This window comes from Microtus ochrogaster, unplaced genomic scaffold (assembly GCF_000317375.1).
Source record: "Microtus ochrogaster isolate Prairie Vole_2 unplaced genomic scaffold, MicOch1.0 UNK1, whole genome shotgun sequence".
Taxonomy (NCBI): domain Eukaryota; kingdom Metazoa; phylum Chordata; class Mammalia; order Rodentia; family Cricetidae; genus Microtus; species Microtus ochrogaster.
In genome coordinates, this window is record NW_004949099.1 from 13,547,165 (window position 1) to 13,564,028 (window position 16,864).

Consider the following 16,864-nt stretch of genomic DNA (forward strand, 5'->3'; position numbering starts at 1 on the left):
AAACTCTGGATCTTCTATAAGCTAGCAAATGCTATACGACCAACGTTAATTTTTTTTGTCTGCCTTCCTTCCCTCCCATCCCCATTATTATTTTATCTTCCCTCTCCCTGTAAGAACGAAACCCAGGGCCTTGTACTTCTTGCCCCCACACCTACCACTGTAACACAACTATCACATCTCCTTGGCTTCACCTTCAATCTCTGGACAACCCTATGTAAGGAAAGCACCACCAACTGACAAATGCAACCAACAGAAAGCCCCTAAAGATACTCTGTGGTTGCTGTGACTGGCTCCTCTGGCCAACTAAGGATTAGAAAGAAGAAAGATCCAACAGCTATCATATTCTTAAGATGTACTAGACATGTATCACCTCACCTCATCTTTACACAAGCCAGCCAGCATGGTTCCCTTGGGTAGATGAGAACAGAGCCTTCTACAAAGTGAAATGCGGGCTCCCACCACCACACAACTGCTCCAGCTGTGAGCCCAGCTGAGTACACCTGCCTTTCACAGACAAACTTTCAGAAAACATACACCTCCTGAACATGTTGTTCAAGCTTTGCTTGAAAGAAAAAAAAAAAACACTGAATGATATCTACCTAATTCAAATACCACTTTCACTACATCAGGAGGGAAATCTTCAGATGCTCAGAGCAGAGACAGTCAGGAAGATCTACAGAGATTAGGAGAAGCAAGAAACAAGGAAGAGGGATTTCACAAGTTCTAGGTGACTTTAAAAAGACCATTTCAATAAAAGGCAAATATCCATTCAGGCTCTTGTGGAGTAATCATTTTCTACATCTTCACTGTTAATATATTGAAGGCATAAAACTACATTTTACTCACATTTAAGAATGAATTAGATGCGGTGATTCATGCCTTGGATTCCAGCATTCTGGAGGCAGAGGCAGGAAGATCTTTATGAGTTCCAGGCCAACCAGAACTGCATAAAGAAATCCTGTCTTATACAGATGATAGATAGACAGACAGATAGACAAAGATTTGGCCAACTTTTTTTCCATCAAAGAAAAAACAAATACAGTGAGTTTCTTGGGATTTGCAGCCAGGTATCCTCTCTGACAAGTGCTCAACTGTGCCATTACAGTAAAGAACAACCAGAAACACGGTATAAATAAACCAGTACAGCTATTTTGCAATAAAACTTTATTAAAAAAAAAAAACAAAACAAGTCATCGAAAGGGAAGGCTTGGTCCAAGTGCCACAATTTGCTTACTTCTGCCATTTAGCTGGTATTTTGCATATCCATTCAACCGGAACACACAAGATTTCCTCTAGCATAATAGGAAACAGCTCTGGCTAACATTTTCATGCAAGATCCCTGAGTGCCAGGAATACATTCCTGATGTAAAGAGGGAGCAGCCTCAATGTGACAAAGGTTCAGGATATGACAGCTGGAAGCTCAGCTTCCAGCCTTCTCTGACCCACTGCAAGGCTCCTTCCCCATGCTCATGAGCCAGAGAGCACTGGCTGGAACAAAACCTTAAACAACATTTCCAACAAGACCCAAAGTTTTTGCTCTCAGTATGTTCAAGAGCCTGTGTTGACGGAAGGAAACTGAGGTACCTTAAAGAGACCTTCTATAAGGACTTCATTTTTTTAAGGCAAAATAAGAAATACACACACTTTAAGAAATCAGAGCAATCCTAAGTTCTAAGAATGAGGAATGATACTGTCTCAGACTTTCAAAGGCAAACAGAAAGGCTCTCCAAATTAGAACCAAACTGCTTTCCTGGATTGGCAGGGTGTTCTTTGTTAAGCGATTTCAGAGTAGTAGCAATATGACCAGTCACTGGACACACAGGAAGAAACCATATCCAGTGCACTCCCCTGCAGTTCACGGAGAACAGCAAAGACTCAGATACATAGCAGAGAGAAAAATAATACTAAGAATCTGTATCCCAGTTATGTTTTATATTCACATTGATGTGTACAAGATGATTTGAGACACAAAACGAATACATTCTTAGGAATCTGTTTTACCTAAACCATCAATCAAAACTGGAGCAGAAACAAGTGAACGACAGTCCAGCCTAACACAGGGATATTTTGTACTCATTAGGAATTAATCTAGAAATGAAGATGGTTCTGATGTGACATGAAAGAAGCAAGACAGGAGAATTAACCTGCAGTAATCCGTAAGCATCTAAAAACACACTGCAAGAAAGATCAGAAAACAACAAATTAACAGGGTTTGCCTCTGACAGAAAAGATTCGACAGGAGTTTTCTTTACTATTTTTAGTTTTCAAGATTTTTCCAAAACAAAGAAATATTAGCTAAACAGTTTTAAAATCCTGTCTGAGAAAAGCGATTTATGAATGCCCTGTAACTGGCTTTGCAGCCAACTTGAAGTGTCTTGGGGACAGACAGAACAATCTGTCACCTCTCACACATCGGTGCTGGGTCTCCTTAGGAATTCAAAGAGCTGTCCCTGAAGCAACTAGATAGGCTCTCTGACTTCATTACAATCCCCTTGATGGGTGTCCATAAATAAATACAATTCTTATGTTTTAAGACTTTCAGAGAAATTAAATCATCTTGTTTAGAATCAGATTGCTGTGGATTAGACTGTAAATAAAATGCTTAACACAGAATTCTACTTTCTCTGTCCATGTTCCATGGTAGCACACAGTAATTTGTCTTTTAATAACTTCAAACAATTCGGAGTCATTTGCTCATTAAAAACAAAATATGTCTTGCTCACGAGGCTCAGCATTTCATAAATATTTAGACCAAATACACTGCCTGCTTTCAACCAGAAATAACAGGTTCCTGATTGATAAGAACACTGTATGCAGGAGAAAGGAGGAGACCCCACACACACCCCAAAACAGCTGCGAGAAGATAATATGGTGGCCACTCACAGGATTTTTGCAGGCTCAGCACAACCCATCTAGGGCCCCCCATGCTCTCAGAATAAAGCCCCAAAGCCAACCTGTGACTCACAAGCCCCAACATGTTCATTTGAGGCCCTTGCAGATACCCTAACATCCAGCTTGCCCTAATATCTCTCCTGGCAAGCCAGGCTTCTCTCTGAGGGAGGAATGGAAAAAGGGAGAGAGGGAAGGAGAGGGAAGGATCAAGGAGAAAAGGAAGGCTAGGTGAAGATTTTAAATTCTATTTTGAGAACCATTTTGGAGAAAAAGACAGTGAAGAAACAGCGGATGAAACCCAGTATTCTGCACATGCTAAATTTTATTTATCAAGAATCTTATTATTGAGCTAGGTACCTATCCATCTTTTTTTGCATTGTTTTTATTGAGCGACATATGTTTTTTTCTCCACTTCCCTCCTTTCTTCTCCCCTCCCCTCTACCCTCTCCCATAATCCCTATGCTCTGAATTTACTCATGAGATCTTGTCTTTTTCTACTTTCCATGTATATTAGATCCATGGGTCCTCTTTCTTGTCCTGATTCTCTAGGACTGTGAATTGTAGGCTGCTTTTTTCTTTATTTTATGCCTAAAAGCTGCTTAAGAGTGAGTACATATGATATTTGTCTTTCTGGGTCTAGATCCATCCATTGGCCTACAAATTTCAAGATGACATTATTTTTTTTGTGCTGTGTAGTACTCCATTGTGTAAATGTACCACATTTTCCTTATCCATTCTTCAATCAAGTGGCATTTGGGTTGTTTCCAGGTTCTGGCTATGACAAACAATGTTGCTATGAACATTGCTGAACACATGTCCTTGTGGTATGACTGAGCATCCTTTGGATATATACCCAAAAGTAGTATTGCTGAGTCTTGAGGAAGGTTGTTTCCTAATTTTCTGAGAAATCACCATACTGAAATGCACTCCCCAGTAATGCAGGAGTGTTCCCTTTTCCCTACACCCTCTCCAGCATGAGTTGTCACCAGTGTTTTTGATCTTGGCCATTCTTACAGGTGTAAGATGGAATCTCAGAGTTGTTTTGATTTGCATTTCTCTGATGGCAAAGGATGTGGAACATTTCCTTGAGTGTCTTTCAGCCATTTTATATTCCTCTGTTGAGAGTTCTTCTATTCGGGTCTATACCCAAATTTTTTATTGGATTATTTGTGCTTTTGATGACCAATTTTTTTAGTTCTTTGTATATTTTGAAGTACAGACCTCTGTCCTATGTGGGGTTGGTGAGGATCTTTTTCCATTCTGTAAGCTGCTGATTTGTATTGTTGACTATGTCCTTTGCTTTACGGAAGCTTCTCAGTTTCAGAAGGTTCCATTTGTTAATTGTTTCTTTCAGTGTCTGTGCTACTAAGGTTATATTTAGGAAGTGGTCTCCTGTGCCAATGCCTTCAAGTGGACTTCCACTTTCTCTTCTATGAGGTTAAGTGTGGTTGTTTTTGTTGTTGTTGAGGTTTGATCCATTTGGACTTGAGTTTTGTGCATGGCGACAGATATTCATTTTCTACATAGATTTTTATTCCTCTACATGTTGATATTCAGTTATGTCACAACCATTTGTTGAATATGCTTTCTTTTTTGCATTTTATATTTTATGCTTCTTTGTCAAAAATCAGGTGTTTGTAGGTGTGTGAATTAATATCTGGGTCTTTGATTCAGTTCCATGGTTCTCCTGTTTGTTTTTATGCCAACGCCAGGCTGTTTTCAGTACTATAGCTCTGTAGTAGAGTTTGAAGTCAGGGATTGTGATGCCTCCAGAAGTTCCTTTATTGTACAGGATTGTTTTGGCTATCCTGGGTATTTTGTTTTTTTATATGAAGTTAAGTATTATTCTTTAGAGGTCTGTGAAGAACTTTACTGGGATTTTGATGGGTAATATATTGAATCTGTAGATTGCTTTTGGTAAGATTGCCATTTTTACTATGTTAATTCTAGCTACCCAAGAATATAGGAGATCTTTCCATTTTCTGGTGTCTTCTCCAATTTCTTTCTTCAAAGATTAAATGTTCTTGTCATACAGGTATTCCACTTGTTTGGTTATGTTATGCCCAAATCTGTGAAGTTCCCACAAAAGCCAACAAGGAGACCGAGTCCCGTATGTAAAAGCAAAGAGCCTTTATTTTAATCAAGTTTGCAAACTCGGTCGCTCCGCATGTCCAACATATTGGAATAACCAAAGACCCCCGAGCTCAATTAGAATAGGGTTTTATAGTAGTAAAGGTGGGGGTGAGGGGTCTCTGAGGTTCAAGACTCCTGATTGGCTGACATTTGTCTAGGGGTGTCCTGGTGAGTGTGTTTTGGCAGGTATTTGTAACGCCAGGCAATTTTTTTGAATGGTGTGTTCTTGGGTGGAGGTTGGGTAATCTCAACTTATGGTTGCTCCTGCAACCAGGCATTGCTTCAGGGTAAACTACTGAGGCTCAAGCCACTTATTAAATTTATCGATGGCCAAGTTCTATTCTGGCAGGTGGTAATGGTTGGAAGTAAAGAACTTCCTTTGGGTGACCTGCCCATACTTAGCTTATCATGGCTGGCCCCCACAGGTTAGAGTTACTCCAAGATATTTTATATTACTTGTGGCTATTGTGAAGGGTAATGTTTCTCTGATTTCTTTCCTAGCCCATTTATCATCTGTGTAAAGGAGGGCTACTGTTTTTTGGTTTTTTTTTGTTTTGTTTTGTTTTTTGTTAATCTTGTATCCTGCTACATTAGTGAAGGTGTTTATGAGTTGTTGAAGTTTCTTGGTAGAATTTTTGGAGTCCCTTACATAAACTATCATATCATCAGCAAATAGTAAGAGTTTGACTTTTTTTCTGAATTGTATCCCCTTGATCTCCTTCTGTTGTGTTATTGCTCTAGCTAGAACCTCAAGTACTATATTGAATAGATATGGAGAAAGTTGATAACCTTGTCTTATTACTGATTTCAGTGGGATCACACTGAGTTTCTCTCCATCTAGTTTGATGTTGGCTTGCTGTATTTTGCCTTAATTATGTTTAGGTATGTTCTTTGTAGCCCTGCTTTCTCTAAGACCTTTATCATGAAGGGATGTTGTATTCATCAAAAGCCTTTTCAGCATCTACTGAGATGATCATGTGGGCTTTTTTTTTCAGTTTGTTTATATAGCAGATGTAGTAAGGAACAGCAGGGCTGTGTCTGTATTCTTTTAAACACTGCTTGGCCCATTAGTTCTAGCCTCTTATTGGCTAATTCTCACATCTTGATTAACCCATTTCTTTTTTGTTGTTGTTGTTGTTGTTGTTTTTCGAGACAGGGTTTCTCTGTGGCTTTGGAGCCTGTCCTGGAACTAGCTCTGTAGACCAGTCTGGTCTCGAATTAACCCATTTCTAATAATCTGTGTAGCACCATGAAGTGGTAGCTTACCAGGGAAGATCTTAACCTGCGTCTGTGTCGTAGAGGAGAATCATGGCAACTGCCTGACTCGGCTTTTTTCTCCCAGGATTCTGTTCTGTTTACTCCACCTACCTAAATTCTGCCCTATCAGGCCAAGCAGTTTTCTTTATTAATTAACCAATGAAAGCAACAGATAGACAAATGACACTCCCACATCAGGTGGATTACACTGACAGATTTTCATATGTTCAACCATTTCTGGATCTTGGGTATGAAGTTGACTTGATCATGGTGGATGATTTTTCTGATGTGTTCTTGGATTCGATTTGCCAGCAGTTTATTGAGTATTTTTGCAACAATGTTCACTAAGGAGATTGGCCTATAAGTCTCTTTCTTAGTAATGTCTTTATGTGGTTTGGGTATCAGGGTAATTGTAGCTTCATATAAAGAATTTGGCAATGTTCCTTCTATATCTATTGTGTGGAACAACTTGAGGAGTATTGGTATTTGTTCTTCTCTGAAAATCTTGTAGAATTCTGTGCTGAAACCATCTGGTCCTAGGCTTTTTTTTTGTTTGGGAGACTTTTGATAACTGTTTCTATTTCTTTAGCAGTTATAGGTCTATTTAATTTGCTTATCTGATCTTGATTTAATTTTGGTAAGTGATATTAATGCAGAAAATTGTCCATTTCCTTTAAGTTTTCCAACTTTGTATATTACAGGTTTTCAAAATATGACCTATATGTTTTTCTGGATTTCCTCCATGTCTGTTGTTATGTCCCCCTTTCATTTCTGATTTTGTTAATTTGGATATTATCTTTCTGCGTTTTGGTTAGTTTGGTACCTATCCATTTTATTAGGTTTTTCACTTCTTCCTAATTTAATTAAAATTTGAGGTAGGGTCTCACCAAATTGCCAGGCTGACATGAACTCACTGTGTATCCAAGTCTTCATCACCAAGTTATTTTCTGGCTTCAACATGGACATGGACAAGGATGCACGCAGACATACACACATACACAATTTAAAAATAAAATACATTAATAAAGCCTACCATTCTTTCTAGCTTCCGAAAAGCCAAAGATAGTTAGTGACAAGTAGGCTATCTTTTTTATATAATGTATTTATTTTTATTTTATGTGCATTGGTCTTTTGCCAACGAACATATCTGTGTGAGGGTGTCAGCTTCCCTGGTACTGCATGGAGTTACAGACAGTTGTGAGTTGTCACATGGGTGCTGAGAATTAAACCCATGTCCTCTGGAAAATCAGCCAGTACTCTTTGACTGACTGACCATCTCTCCAGCCCCCTGAGAAATAGGCTATCAAAACAGAAATCACAGACCTTTGTTTTAATCAACTACAATGACACTGAGAATGGGGCCATTATGAAACAATTAATTTCACTTTGCTTTCTTTCTAGTCACTGCAGAAGGCTATAGTGGCCACGTGCCCTGGGATGTTATTATTTCTGGCCAAGGAGCTATTTTCTGGCTGTTCAGGAACTCACTATGTAGACCAAGCTGGCCTTGATCTCAGGGACATCTACTTGCTTCTGCCTCTGAGTACCCGGCTGGCAAGGCACTTTCCCAGGGCTTACCATGTGCTAACACGATGTTGGAAGTGGGACCTGCTGGAATTTGAGACAAATGAAGTCTCTGTGCTCTCAAATCTACATCTACCGGGAGGCACTAACAAAACCATATGGGAATGATTAACACAGACTTGACCCCAGCACAGGTCAGAAAAGGCTTTGCACGAGGAATAACCCACAAGGCATTAAAGGCGATTGGGAGCTGGGAGGGTGGACAAGGCTGTGTGGAGAGCAGGGGAGCGTGTGTGGAACTGCTAAGAAAAGCAGACACATCAAGAACAAACATTGGTATTAATCTTCTCTTTAGAGTGACTTCCAAAATATGACTGGGATGGAGTGGGTAGATTGTAAGAGCCCCAGATCAGGGAGGAACCGAGTGGAGCACTGTCCCCTGGATCTGACTTGACGCTGCACTCACCAACTCAACACAGTCACAGGGGCCTGCGTGAGCCTTGCACACGATTAAACCAGTGAACATTTTAGAATGCAGGGGAAAAGGGTTCACTGAAGAGCTGTGGACAGGCGATGGATTCAGAGAGGGTGAGTTAGTTCTCTTAAGGGTGAGGCTCCTGGAGGTGAACGATGCTCCAGTGGATGGCCCCACCCCCAGAAGTATGTGGTCGACACAAATTGGGAATCCATGGGTTCTTTAAAGAAAATACATAAAGTTGGGGGGGGGAATCAGAGAAGTAGGACAGATCTAGGGGGAGTTGGGAATAATTACAGCAAACAATATACGAAATCTCAAAACATTAATAAAAAATATTTTAAAATTTTAAAAGAAATAATATATAACTGGGGAATGTCAGGATTTTCAAACCCAAAACAAGGACAGATTGACTGAGTAAAAGAGACACACTTTTACATGCATGCAAGTGGCATGAAAGGATGGTGTCCCTTTTCAGCACTGACAGGGAGAAGGGTATCACACTAATATGGCTTTTCTAAACTTTCTGGAAGGAGAATTAGAAGAACAGCAGTAGCAAGAGAAGCAGGAGAAGCAAAAGTGGAAAAAGAACGAGAGCAGTTTGGGACCCAGCACCACAGCCTTTGTTCTTCTTAGAGGTCCATTCCCTCCTTCAGACAGAGATCGCTGTCTTCAACCAAACAAAGCAGGCTTGAATTCTTCCACTGTACAAAGCCCAAGGAGCTTATCCCAGAGACCTAGGTCCTCCTGTAACCTGAGCCCCTCTCCAATGTCTCACTCTTCTCTCAATAAGAACTGGAGTGTGGGGAGTGCTCGGAGACTCAGACACTGAACCCCACCCAAGGCACCAAGTCCCATTGACCCTCAGCTCAATGGGAGCTCCTTAAGGTCACCGGCTAGGCCCCAGCTGCAGGTTCTGACTCACTAACGCTACAAGGAGGCCAGGAGACTTAGATTTCTCAGTCCCAGGGACACTGACAGTGGTTCAGGATCCAGGCTCTGAGGACATCCTCCCAGGGAGGGATGCTTCATCCCTTGTCAGAGCATCACTGTGCCTCACCACACTCATGACAGGGGCACCTGCTTCAATCAGAACCAGCAGAGCTGCGTGGACAGCTTCCAGGCTTCTTCTCAGCTCAGTATACCAGTGCCTTTCCTCCCTTATTTCTCTCCTTCCCTCTCCTGACAACTCTTAGGATTCCAGAAACCCCAAGCCACTCCCCAGGCAGCCATTATTTCTGGAACCCGACTTGGAAGACTCTGGTAGTAACAGTTACCTACCAGTTTGAAGATGAAACTCAGCAGCCCTTGGCCATGGTACGTAGGACCCTAATAACACCCCTGTCCCCAGCCCTCCCATTTCTCCATCCCCAGTGCAGCCACTTAGACTTTTCCGCTACCCCACAATAGAGACTTGGTCATCCTCTCTGCCCGAAGGTTCTTCTCTACTTCTCCTGTATTTATGGGGCTGAGGCTCTAAGTCTACAGATCTGAAACCATATCACTGCTGACAAGAGGCCTCTGGGACAAGACTGAGGCCTGTCCGTCACCTTTGCGAACTGTCCCTGCATCGTGCTTCTCCACCTCCCTCACCCCTCTGTCTCCTCCTATTAGATGGCCGCTGTGTACCCTGCCCCTGCCAGAAACACAGCAATGACTGGCACCCAGCAGACCCTGGGGAGACGGCTGCAGAATCGATGCATCACTAAGACAATTACTTGAAGCTGTAACAAACGACAAGCTGCAGAGAGATTTGCAATGACACGAGACCATATGAAACTACAGAAACTGAGGTAGGTTGAGGACCAGAAGATCGATCTTCCTTTGTTGACTCAAGAGCAACCCCCAAAGAGACCCACTCTGGCCTCTGCGAGCCATCTCCTATGATGCCTTCAAGATGGCATCTTGATTAACCCATTTCTTTTTTGTTGTTGTTGTTGTTGTCGAGCCATCTCCTATGATGCCTTCAAGATGGCGCCTTCTTCAACATCCTTCACATCACTCATTCATGGTTCCAGTTGAAAAAGAAAAGCGGGTACCAGGGCTCTTTCCAAGCTGAGCCTCTCCACCCTGGATGGCTCTAAAAACCACTTGTAAGTATTCTATGTTAACCACAGTCTGTAATTTTGTCACAGGTGTTTGACTAAAAAAGGGACAAAGCCTTTTAAGACAGTACAGTCTGTGTGTTATGCCGCTGTGCATACTCAGGACCACGCCTACAAGCTGCCAGAGAGCCTTTTCTTTCTGAGCCGTGGAAGCCAGAAGAGTTCATGTGACATCATTTTGCTAAGGGCGTCCTATATGCTCTAAAATGTTCACGCCTTAAGAAAACTTCAATACAGCTTATCATGGAAACTGACACCAAGAACACAGGAAAGGAATCCAGATGGTGTGAGCTATACCTGGCAGGTCAGCTGAACACAGTGATAAACACTCTAGCTTTGTAAGGCAGCCAAGACATTGGTTAGAAGTTCAAATGAGGAAGACGACATGAATAAATGTTCATACCTTATCTAATGACTTTTCTATACCCTCAGTAGAAGTCATTGCTGTACTTCACATGGGTTTTGTGTGTGTTGCGGGTGGTGTCTGGAGCTGATTTGGGTTTGGGAACTGATTCATGTCTTGTGTGGCCTTGAGAGGGTCACACCTCTTCTCTGACACACGTCAGAGGGACAGGAGAGTAAAACCAGGGATCTCAAGAATTCCTTAGAGTGCCTACACTCCCAGAATCCATAGGTATCTCTGGACATACATCTTAGGTGGGAGGCCACAAATAAAAAAGAAGCCACCTCCCCTGTTTCATCATTCAGTAAATTCCAGCAATGCTGCCACCCCTCAGCAGAGTGTGAAGGGCCGGGGAACAACACTCTGGTTCCCCAAATCTGTTCAAATAAAGTTCTGTTTCCATATACTGCAGGAGGGTGAGTTGATGTAGTAATTACCTGTTACTCTTGACAAGTAAGGTAATTAATGTAGCAAAATACCGCCGCAATGTGTGTAAATTTAGACCACCATAATTAAAGCACCCGTCTGTTCAACAAACTGTTCAATTAAGAAAAAAATATTGACGGTGTGCTTTTTTAAAAAAAAAAAATAAAAAACGTATGGAATGAATGACTCTCCATTGGTTGACATCCCATTCCAGAACACGTTCTCAGCAGGGGACATATACAAAGGACTGAACTCCACACACTGAAGAACTTAGGAACACAAATGACGAGCACAAGAATGCCTGCGGCAAAGACTGTGTTTAGAACTCCATTCAGTGAAAGCCCAGTCAGAAAGAGAACTCAGGGGCATCTGAACTCTCAAGCTATGACAGAAAGCAATAAGCTGACAAGATACAACTGGGCTGCTCTTCAAGTAACAGGGCCACCCTCTGGAACCATAACATCAACTACTACTGTCTGTCTACTGGCCAGTTTTAGAAAGCCTGGCACTAAACAGACTGTGGGCAAACCAAACAGCTGCCAAGTCCCTTGAAGGGAACCTGAAGAAGACAGCTAGCTGGCCCTTCCCACTGAAGATCTCAGCTCCTTCCATCCTGCTTTAAGCCATCTGCACACACATGAAGCAGTAAATGACCAGCAAAAATCAAACCACAGCCATGCTAAGAGCAAGAAAAGAGAAGAATCCGTTAGCATATAGCTCTAAAAGAGCATTACTTTTGAATATATTTAGACAGAAGAAGTAAATATCAGACAAGTAGAAGGGCCTAAGCTAGAAGAAAGGGGGGGGTGCTCTGTAAAGAGGGAGAAGGAGAGCGTGGGAACTAAAAGGAGAATGGGAATAGGGAGAGAAGAAAGATAAAAGCAGAACTGGGAGCCAGGCGGTGGTGGCTCAAGCCTTCAATCCTAGCACTCAGAAGGCAGAGCAAGCAAATCTTTATGAGTTCGAGGCCAGTCTGGTCTATAGGGCAACTTCCAGGATACACGTCAGAGATACACAGAGAAACCTTGTCTCAATAAACAAAAACAAAAAAGCATAATTGAGCTAAGAAAATGTCTCTGTGGAGAAGGTATTTGCTGAGTGACTGTGAGGACCCATCCCCAGCACCATGGAAATCCAGAGGAGGTCAGTACTCCTCCGATTCCCAGCATTCCTACGGCATGATGGAAGGTAGAAACCTCTAGCTAGCCCAGCAAACAACATGGCCAACAATAGGCCATGCTGCAAATGAGGAGGAAGGAGAGGACAGAGAGACACCAGACTGCGTCCTCTTACCTTCACAGGCATGCACGCCATAGCACACATGCACCTACCTGCACCCACGCATCAACACACACCTACAAAGAGACACACACAGTAAATGTGTGCACAGACAGACATTTAAGGGTGAAGAAGAGAAGAGCGGGAAGTTCAAAGATAGAACTGAAAACAGCCTGATGAGAAAAGGAAATGCTTGTGTTTCTGGTGTCACGTCATGGTGTACGCACATGTTGTTATGGTCTGTAGGACCCCGGGAGGCGCGACTAAAATGTACCTTCAAGTCAGTCCTCAGTTTATTGGATTAAGCTATGTCCTAAATGTTCCCTGAGAACTTGGAAAGTTCCCCAAGTAAAGAATAAAGAGTATGAGACACATCCCAGCTGAACACTTAGGGAAAAGATGCCTTCTCCAAGCACAATACTCCAGTTTCACACTTGGGGACCAGATCAACCCCACTGACTGAGAGGTAAAACAAAAGCGCTCCTCTACAGATAGGAACAAGAACACATGCAGAAACAGAGACGAAGACTGGAAGGGAGGCTCACAATGCGTACACCACGGCATCACATGTGTACAGCCTGGTATCACATGTGTATATGACAACATCACATGTACACACCACAGAATCACGTGCGTACACCATGGCATGGCGATGTGTATATCATGACATGGCAATGTGTATACCACAACATCACATGTGCGCGCCACGGCATCACATGTGTACGCACGGGGTCACATGTATACACCGCAGCATCACATGTGCGCACCACGGCATCACATGTGCACGCCACGGCATCACATGTGCGAGCCACGGCATCACATGTGCGAGCCACGGCATCACATGTGCGAGCCACGGCATCACATGTGCGAGCCACGGCATCACATGTGTGCACCATGACATCGCAATGTGCACACCATGGCATCCCTGGATGGCTAACTTTTAAAATGATCATTTGAAAATTAGCACTTCAAAGGCAGCCAAATATCATACTAGGGACACAAAATTAAGAAACACGACTCAGGGAACTGATACAAGTTCATGGACTAAATATTATTATTTTTTTTAAATTTTCATGTGCTCAAGAACCATCCACAGAAATACAAATTAAACCCCTGTTCACCTCTCAAGACGAGTTTGTGTGGTGTGCCTTGGAGAATGGGGTGGACGGGATGAGACACAATCCCCGTGGGCTCCTGTATTTGAATGCTTGGTCCCGGCTGGTGGCACTGTCAGGGGGAGGTTACAGAACCTTGAGGAGGTGGAGTCTTGTTGGAGGAAGCATGCCCTGGAAGTGAGCAGTGGGGGGGGGGGGGGGGTTACAGCACCACTCTCCTTCCTGCTTGCTGTTTCTGCTGTGAGAATGAAATGTGATAAGCCAGCCTTCCGCCCCTGTTGCCATGCTGGGTCTTCTCTTCCCCTAATAATGGGCCCTCTCCTCCATCTCTCAGTAACTTGTTTCTGCCGTAAGTTGCTTTTGGTGGCAGTGTTCATCACAGCAATGGCACAGTCACTAACACAGACGGCATCCAACGGGCCACTGCAGCACTGAAAAACACCATTCAGCCAGCTCACCTTAGTGCTACCGTTCATCCATACAGAATGTCCCGCCTCATAGTCAGCTAAGGCACAGGGACAGTGAGGTGATGTGAGTGACATCCCCAAAGCTGTGCTACGGAGACAATTCATTCTCCCTGGAATGGACTAAAGACATCTCTTGTCCCCAGTAAAGCAATTTACGCAGGTTACCTCGGTGCTCTATTTGCCCGACAACTTAGTGTTTACAGTTTTGACTTTGGCCTTAAAACTCGACTGCAAAATAACCAGGCAAACTAGTGAATGTTCCAAAGCAATGGTAATGAAAATTGCTAAAGAATCACCCAAATTAGGGGGGAAAAATATCAAAGATCTGATTTCACACACTTCCCCCCACCCCCTGTGGTTGAGGCCGAGGATTGAACCTGGGGCCTCATGAATGCTAGGCAAGCACTCAACCATCAAGCTCTATCTGTAGCCCCAAATATCTGATTTGGAATCTTAGCTTCATCACTGAGTAGAAATACCAACTAGGAACCTGTGACCCTACAAAGCCCATGGGGCTCAAATGGCTGGCTGTGCATAGGATTTGCTTTATTACAAGACCAGACTCCAGGGAGGCAGCATCGCCATCTCCAACTCCTAACTTCATATAAAGCAGATCTTAATTTAACTCTCTCTGACCCCTCCGTGGTGTCACACCACGGCTCTCTTTCATCTCACAGAACTGGAGGACACGGGAGCAGGAGGCTGAGGGGCATAGGTCATGCACATATTCCAGATGTAAAAACTGTGAGGGAGTTAGGAGAAAGAGAAGGTGAAATAGAAAAAGAGAATGCAAAAATCATCTTGATGATGCCTGCCATATGTCCCGACTGCTTTTAACTAAAGAAACTCATAAAAAAAAAAATTTAACAAAAGAGGAAAGCAAAACTGCAGACAAGATGACTAGATTCTTCACCCTCTTCTGTTCCTACCGTGACGAAGAACCAGTAGCCGGAGAGATGACTCCGCAGCAAAGAGCCCACACAGTTCTTGCAGAGGACCCAAGCAGTAGAAGTTCCCAGCACCTACACTGGGTGACTCACAACCTATAACTGCACCTTCAGAAGATCAAGGTGCCTCTGCACTTGCATGTACACATGAACGATCACACACACACACAAACTAATAAAAATAAGTCTTTAAAAAATTGGAAAGCTAAATGCCTTGGGAGTGAACGAGTGCGCCTGGGTAGAGAGAGATGCACAGATGTACATGGGTGTTAAAATGAGTTAGTATCTCATTAGTTTGATCCCAGTGAAAACTATTCAGAGAGCACAAATTCTGATCCTACACACACGCACTCACATATGAACTTTGTGTGAAAGCACCTTTTTCTGTGTGTGAAAACTATGTTGGGATAGACCACAAATGTGGAGAGGACCAATACATCAAAGTACCTTTAACTCCAGCATTCAAATGCCACCTCTTATCTTGGCCTAGACAGTAAGCAGACTAATGCCTTGGAGTGCTTTTATTTAATTAGTTATATGCCTGTCAATTAAGGGAGCATGATTTTTATGAGTCCAACACTGTTAGAAACTTTTCTGTATAATTTAAAATCTGATAAACTATAATGTTTTCATTTCTATAATAAGGTAGGTGCTTTCTTATTCCCATCTTCAGATGACAGAATCCAAGGCTAAAATATTAAAAACCTTCCCTGAGTTCAAAAGGCTACGACGTAGCTGAAATGGACTGGAAAGCAGCTCTTTAACTTGGGGACAGCACTACCAGCAATACGCCACCGCTAAGGTTGCTTAGCTCACCTTAATCCACGAGAGCAAATCCCCTAGGAAAACAACCTTGTTTTAAGAAGCTGTTTTTCACATAAGAATACTTTTTGAGCTTGTTACATGAAGACACGATTTGGGGGCTCTACCAATAACTGACACCCAATGAATTCTTCGTACAAATGGGTCCTGGCGACTGATCGAGTGTGGAGACTTGGCTGTGTGACTACAGAGGCAGATAAGAGAACACTCAGCATCTAGATTTCTATACTTCCACACTCTATCTCCAGCTGTGAGATGAAGTCACACTGACCCAAGCTTCTTTATGCAGAATTTTGAGAATAAGTAACTCCTAGGGTCTTGTTCAAACTATATGCAAACTGGAATTAACACAGGCTTAGGGGTGGTGGGCAGCTTGACATGAAATTTAGCATTGGGCGCTCTACCACAAAGAAAGACAGGGGGTAGGGGGATAAGGAATTCTCTAAGAAACTTGTAAAACAAAACGATGTGGCACACAGACACCCAAGAGGACAGGCACAGTGGCTGGGGGCTGACAGCACACAGTATCACACTGGCCGGCACTGCAGAAACACAGGGGAGAGCAGGGCCCACTTGGCAAAACAAAGGTTTTTTTTTTTTTGTTTTTTTTTTTTTGCCAGTTTCTTATCCAAAAATTGTCTTTTCTTTCAAACCTATGTTCCAATGTTAAAATGAACCATTCTTTGAATCCTTCATTTCTTCTAACCCATTACTGATATTGCCAGTTTCTATAGAGCCCTTCCTTTTATCTCTTTTTCATTTTCCTATGTGCTTAGAGATAGATAGATGCATAGATAGATAGATAGATAGATAGATAGATAGATAGATATAGATAGATGCATATATATACAGATAAATATACAAAGATAGATACATACATATATATGTACATAGGTATGTAGAGAGATAGATAGATAGATAGACAGATGCATAAATATACAGATAAATGTACAAAGATAGATACATACGTATGTATATAGGTATGCAGACAGACAGAAAGACAGATAGACATATATATAT